The sequence below is a fragment of the Triticum aestivum genome, chromosome 4D, assembly GCF_018294505.1.
Source record: "Triticum aestivum cultivar Chinese Spring chromosome 4D, IWGSC CS RefSeq v2.1, whole genome shotgun sequence".
NCBI lineage: Eukaryota > Viridiplantae > Streptophyta > Magnoliopsida > Poales > Poaceae > Triticum > Triticum aestivum.
Window position 1 is genome coordinate 462396258 of NC_057805.1, and position 7798 is coordinate 462404055.

The following is a 7798-nucleotide window of genomic DNA, read 5'->3' on the forward strand; positions in this document are numbered from 1 at the left end:
GTCCCGCCTCGCTGCGAGAGCAGCCGACATGTCCCGCCGCGCGGAAGTAGCAGCACAGAGGCCCCGACGCGCCGCTGAAGCAGCACGGAAGTCCCGCTGCGCCGTCGATGCAGCAGACTGGTCCGGCCGCGCCGCGGAAGCAGCAGAGATGTCTCGCCGCGCCACGAATGCAGCAGAGATGTCCCGCCGTGCCGCGGCGGCCTGGGAAAATTTCTCGCGGGCAGGCGACGACTGTTACAGGCGCATGCATGCGATTGTCCATAGCCAGATGGATCAGATCTTCGGCTGGGCGAGGTTGCAGGACAACATGAAAGCCTCGTTTGAACAGGCTACCGACGTCATCCGGCAACTAAGGTAGGGCAATGAGAGGCTCCAGGCCGAGCGCGACCTGCTAAGGGAGAAGATCGTCCGAAGTGCAGACCAGCAGGAGGAGACCAGTGCCTTGTTGAAGAGGACTGGCGTCATCGTCAAGAAACTTATGGACGAGAATGACATGCTCCGCAACGAGTGCCAAAGGCTGGTGGAGGAATCCGTGGATGTTCTCAAGCAGCGTCTTGAGGAGACGAAAGAGCGCATCGCCGCTCGCCGCGGAGACTAGTTCCCGCGGCCTGTAGCAACGCATCAAGAAAGTAGAGATCAGCGAGCCAGATCCTTGTCTTCCTTCTTCTTTTTCCCTTGTGTATTTCGGGCGTAGCCGCATGTGGCTTTTTTAATTATCTTTCTAATTATGTAAGACAATTAATCATCCTTATCTTTCTGTGGAAGATCAATGTTGCGAGGCTCGAATGAAGAAAACTCTTGCTGTGGCGACCCTAGCGTTGCTGTTCTTCTACTTGCTGCTGGGCTTCCTTCAGTTTCCTGGTTTCTTTTGATGTAATAATTGGTTTAGGATGTGGATTGTGTCGTCGGTTGTGAAATGTTGGGTTCTAGCGCGGATGTTTGGCCTTTGTGGGCCTCTTGGGATGTTGCAATTTCAATCTGGTAGCTTTTAGTCCTTCGTGTTAGGCTGGAGTTGTGCTGAACTTCTTGTGAATTGTGGTGGTTTTCAGTAATGAAAATCGGAAGGGGCAAGCCCTTCTTTGATCAAAAAAATTAATCGTCCTTACATATTCATCAGTCTACCTATAAGTCGCAGTAGATGCTATATACGTCCGTCGGATTTTACATCAAGATCCGTGCTGTCAGATTTTCTTTTTTCTCTCTTAAATCTCAGTCGAGTGAGACATAGCCACGCCATTAAACAGAGGCTTGGGCGCCATTAATGGAGACCTTGGGAGAGAGGTGGACGGCAGATGGAGGTCAAAGGGCTCTCCTCCCGATAAGCACGCGCAGGGGTCTGATCGCACGCCTCTCGTACTCAAATAGCTACCCTGCACGGCACCTCCTAGCTAATAAAAAATGGGGACGCGTGGCGGCACGTAAATGGTACTAGTAAGTAGAACGCCCACGGTTTCAATAATACTTGTGTTTCCGATTGTAACGTGACAACACTTGTTCCAAAATGACTTTGTTGATTGTTAATGTGTGCGCCTTCGCAAATCGGACTGCAAATTTACCACAGCATGTTGGTGCCATGTCATGGCACCAAGCCAAATTTTATTATTTTCATGCGTGTTTTGGATTTACAGCAATTAAAAAACTAAGTTTCTCAATGTTTCCAACCCAGCCACGACGCCCAGAATTTTGAATTTCATTCCCATTTCTTGCATGGAACCTAGAAATTTACCCGAGGACACACATGTGATTTTTCAACCAACTTTGGTGCACTGGAACATGTGCTTGTATTTCAAATTTGAATTATGCACACAAAGGTGACACGTTCCCTGCCAGAACCACGAGCCTTCTTGAGAGAAGCTCCGATTTGCAAGAATCTTATACCAAAATTTGTTCCTATTCGGCCAATGTTTTTTACCACGGCATGGTACTACCATGACATGACACCATGCCAAGTTTCATGATTTTAAAACCAAGTTTCTCAATGTTCTCGACCGAGCCACGATGCCCAGATGTTTGAATTTTATTCTCATTTTTTGCATGGGACCTACTCCCTCCTTCCATCTATATAGGGCCTAATGTGTTATTCAAGACAGCCTTTGACTATTGACAAGATTAATAGCACATGAGATGTATACTATGAAAATTATATTATTGGAAGCTCCTTTGACATATAAATTTGAAGGTATGCTTTGTGTAAGTTGCATGTCATATATTATTGCTCTAACGTTTGGTCAAAGTTAGCCTCGAAAAACGCATTAGGACCTATATAGATGGACGGAGGGAGTAGAAATTAACCCGATGACACAAATGTGATTTTCCAACCAACTTTAGTGCACAGGAGCATGTGCTTGTAGTTCAAATTTGAATTATGCACATTAAATGACCAAAAACTCAATTAATGTGTAAATAAGGCCAAACGAAGCTAGAATAATTCCAAAATTTAAATGGGCACTCATGTAGTTCTATGTTGCCTTTGTAAATAAACTCAAGGGGGACAACGTATATCGTTTCGCACTCAAAGGTGGCACATTCCCTCTGAGAACCACGAGCCTTCTTGAGAGAAGCTTCGTTTTGCAAGAAGCTTATACCAAAATCTGTTCCTATTCGGCCATTTTTTTTACCACAACATGGTAGTACCATGCCATGACATCCATGCCAAGTTTCATGATTTTCAGACGTGTTTTGGATTTACAAGAATTTTAAAACCAAGTTTCTCAATGTTCTCGGCCGAGCCACGATGCCAAGATGTTCTAATTATATTCTCATTTCTTGCATGGGACCTAGGAATTCACCCGAGGACAGAAATGTGATTTTTCAACCAACTTTGGTGCACGAGAGCATGTGCTTGTAGTTCAAATTTGACTTATGCACATTAAATGACCAGAAACTCAATTAATGTATAAAAAATGACAAACGAACCCGGAATAATTCCAAAATTTAACAGGGTACTAATGTAGTTCTATGTTGCCTTTGTTAAGAAACTCAAGGGGGGGCAGCGTAAATCGTTTCACACTCAAAGGTGGCACGTTCCCTCTTAGAACCACGAGCTTCCAAATCGGCCCAATTTTTTACCACAACATGTTAGTGCCATGCATGACACCATGCCAAGTTTCATGATTTCCAGGCGAGTTTTGGATTTACATGAATTTAAAATCAAAGTTTCTCGATGTTCTCGGCCGAGTCATGACGCCCAGATGTTTGAATTTCATTCTCGTTTCTTCCATGGGACCTAGAAATTCAACCAAGGACACACATGTGATTTTTCAACCCACTTTGGTGTACCGGAGCATGTGCATGCAATTCATATTTATATTATGCACATTAAAAGTCCAGAAACTCAATTAATGTATAAAAAGGCCAAATGAACCCGAAATAATTCCAAAATTTAACAGGGCACTCATATAGTTCTATGTTGCCTCTGTAAATAAAATCAGGGGGGAGGCAGCGTATATCGTTTCGCACACAAAGGTGACACGTTCCCTCTCGGAACCACGAGGCTTGTTGAGAGAATCTCCGGTTTTGCAAGAGGCGTATACCAAAACTTGTCCCAATTCAGCCAAAAATTATACGTATGAAAACAGGGTTTTGATTATCCCAAACATCTCGCTACCTAGACCAATAATGTACTATGATTTGAATTCAACATAAAATGGATACAAATATTTGAATTGGAGCGCGTATGATACATGTAGTTCATAGTGAAATATGATTACTGCTATATGTATGTTTTTTGTTATCAAGATAATATTTAAATTATTGTATAACTTGACAACAATCGTATTCAAATAAGGAAAATTGATTCAAATTTAGTCCATATGGTAGATGACAATATATTTGTTCACATGGTGGAGTAAAATGTTCATATATGATGGAAGATCAAAATGTACTACTACATCAATTATAAACCGCAAGGTCACCTAACGATATATTCGAATTCAACATAACCTGGATTCAAAAATTGAAATTCGAGATCATGGCATCTGTAATCATATAAAAAGGGACATTACTCTTTCTTTGGTGGGAATTGATTTGTTTTTTGTTGTTGTTGAGGGAAGTGCGAATCGATTTGGTACTGTGCAGGGTAATCTTGTTCTCCCGATTTTTTTTACATTTTTCTTGTAGTTTTTTCAATGGCATCTATAGCAATATAGTAAAAGGGGACATGACTCTCTTGTGTCTTGTATGAATTGTTTTTTTACATGTTAAGTTTGTTCTGCCGAAAAAGGAATCCGCACCTTGTTATCCCAAAATTTTCAAGCTCGAGTATCTTTTGTCTCACCTGCTTTGAAACTCCCGCTTCTTCAACCCGCGCCGCGCCTTGTTATCCCGAAATTTGGACGCGCGCAAGAACTCCCTCCACATCCAAAATCGCTCCCGCAGCCCAGACACGCGAAATCCCACTTCTACCCCTCAGCCGGAAATGAAGCTCCACGTCGCGGTGTCAAAACCGTTGGGGGTAGGCTGGTAACTTACCCTACATTTCGGACAAGCACGTCCCTAAGATTGGCTCCCCCCTCCCCCTTCGCCCCCCATTCGTACACCGAGGCCGCCAAAACCCGCGAAACCCCACGCTGCTTCGTCGGCCTCCCGACCGCCGCCCAGCCGGAGACTCTTCCCCAACTACGTCGTCCACCACAACAGCTCGCTGTCCCTCATCCACCGCACCGGATGAGGATCCGTTGTCGATCTCGTCGTCCCGCCGGATCAGCCGCCCCGTCCTCCACCTCCAAGGAGCTTCCCCGACGTTCGCCTCGTCTATCGCGCCACCTCAATCCCCACAGCGCCGTCTTGACCTACCCCACCGGAACCGTAGCACCGTCACCAATTCCTCCGATGAAGCCGAGGCCAACTCGGTGCCACCAAGGAGGTTCTGCACTCACCGCTGCATTTTATCTTTTATTCGATCTCACGGGGCTGCCGGTGCTCGATACCGAGCAGACATGGCATGTCTCCATCGACGGCGCCGTCGCCGGCCACATCATCCACGACGTCTCTCCCCCATGCGGTTGCTTCCTCGGCGGCGACTTCCACAACGGCACTAGCTGCAGCTGCTCCGGCTCTCGCTCGCGCTGCGGCTCTGTTCTTGCTGTCGGTCGCGCTGCTGCACTGCTCCTGCTTTCGTTCGTCCTGCTGCTCTGCTCTTGCTCTCGCTTGCGCTGCTGCTGCTGCCGCACGACCTCCGGCAGCTACAGGAGTTGCTGCTTTAGCACTCGCTCGCGGTGCTACTGCAGGACTTGCTCTCTGCTAGTGCGTTCCCTGCTCGAGTGTCTGCTGATTTAGATAATTGCTTCTCTACTACTAGTGCTCGAACGCCCTAAACATCTATTGCAATGCTCTGTTACTAGTTCAATCAGTTTTGACAGTAAAATTCAGTTTCGACTGTGAAGTTCATTTTCTTCAGTTAAATTCAGAGTGAACAGTACTTACAGCATCTGTCGGAGCGGCCGTGGCGCCGCTGATGCGTTTTACATCTAGCACTTTTTGGTGATGTATTTTACATCATCTATTGCAGATGATATTAGGTTCCCACTTCAGATTAACGTTGTCTGTCTTGTCATGCTTCAGCCTCGTCACCGTACACCTTAGCGGAGCTGCTCCAACGACGGAACCGTCCATCACAGCGGAGCAATACCCTCGGCACCGTTTCCAGAGGCCTCGGATCTTCTTCCCCGCCTCCGACAGTCACACCAGCATCATCACCATCCTCCACGTCCAACCCAATGATGCTGAGGTCCACAAGGCTGTGCCAAAGAGGTTGTACACTCGTCGCATCAGGTTGTTTCTCCATTCCGCTGTTCTTCTAATTCATGTGAGCCAAACACCCAGGTTGACTGAAATCCTATGTTTCCAAATGCTCTGTTTTGCATGTGCATTCCTATCCTATTCCTGTGTTTTCCTGTCCGTGCGTTTATAGAATCCTACAATTCTAAGGAGCCCTTACATATTTACTTCATTTTCAGATAGGCGTCAAAGAAAACTCTTTGTGTTATGTCCTGCTCCTGCCGTGTCGTCATCCACCCCACCTGAGGTGCACCATCGACAGAAGCGTTCACTGCAGCAGAGATCCCCCCTGCAGACTTCCTTTCGCCTCCTCAGATCATCTTCCCCGTTGCCGGCAGCCACGTCAACTGCATTACCGTCATCGACTGAGCAGATGAACCTGAGGACTACACAGTTCCGAAAGAGAGGTCGCAGTCTTTCGTGTTTGCTTACGTTATACATCGTTTATTATTACCTGCTACTTTATTGTTCAATCTTGAGTTTTGAATTGCCCATGGGTCTCATATCGAGCCAACAACGAATAGTATCTGTCTACTATCTCGTTCATCTGGGGTCTTCTATGTGGTTCATGTTGGGTGGGCAACAAACAATAGATGATCCATTGTCTATCTTTTTAAACTGAAGCTATAATCTACCTGCTATCATTAGTTTTGGATCCATCCACTCGTTTGCTACCATCAGTCTTGATTTTAGCATGCACCCCTTAGGCCTTACAAAATCTAACTATTTTTTTATTATGCATGTCAGATATTGTACACAATCGTACTGAACATGTAGAGAAAAAGAGAAGACTGTTGCGTGTGAATATAATGTCATGCAGACGCCGCTCCATGGTGGGCGAAGTGCCCCCCTCCTGCATTTCCAGATTGTTTTCCAGACGAAGATAACTGTTCAGATGGAGATTCAGAAGGAGCCGACCACGCCTGTTTACCACCTGAGGTGTTTGCTCTAACCTGGCATGCTGATGTTGGTCATATCATGCATATGGCGCCTTGCATTGCTTACATTATACATCTTATATGCCATCAGCTTAGTTTAGACTTGCTTTGTGTGAATGCCACCTGTTTGGTTTCTATATCATACTCCCACCATTCCTAAATATTTGTCTTTTTAGAGATTTCAACAAGTGACTACATACGGAACAAAATGAGTGAATCTACACTCTAAAATATGTCTATATACATCCGTATGTGGTAGTCCATTTGAAATCTCCAAAAAGACAAATATTTAGGAACGGAGGGAGTATATGGGAATTATGCAATGCCATCTTCTTTAGCCAGGCATCATATACGTGAATCATGCAATGCCATCCTGTTTAGCCAGTCATCGTATATGTGAATTGTATTGTGCCATATTTTTTTCCATAATGTATTCCATTTGTCAACAATGTTTATACATTCATCTACTCTTCCTGTGCATCAGCCATTTGAGTCGGTCATGGGAAAATGTGGAGTGAAAACAATGTCTTCTGAGCAGTCAGTGCTACCTGTCGATGCAGATTTCTTGCTGGTTATAGATAGCTCCTCAGAGGAGGATTCAGAGAGAGATGACCAGTCGTATTCCCCCCCCCCCCGAGGTGCATGCTCTAACTTGGCTGGGTTATATTGCTCATATCATGCATATGGTGTCTTGCATTGCCATGCCATCTGCTTAGATTAGACATGCTTTGTGTGAATGCCTCCTGTTTGCTTTCTATATCAGATATGTGAATTATGCACTGCCATGTTTTTCAGCCAGTTATCATATATGTGAATTATGCACCGCCATGGAGCCAGGCATCATATATGTGAATTATCTCATGCCATCTTTTTTTCATTGCATATTCCATTTGTCGACAATCTGTGTATATTGAACTACTCTTCATGTGTATCAGCCATTTGAGCCGGTTATGGAAAAATCTGGAGTGAAAGCAAGGTCTTTAGAGCAGGCAATGGTACATGTTGAAGCATATATCTCGATGGTTACAGGGAGCTCCTCAGAGGAGGATTCAGACACAGATGACCAGTCCTATATCCCACCT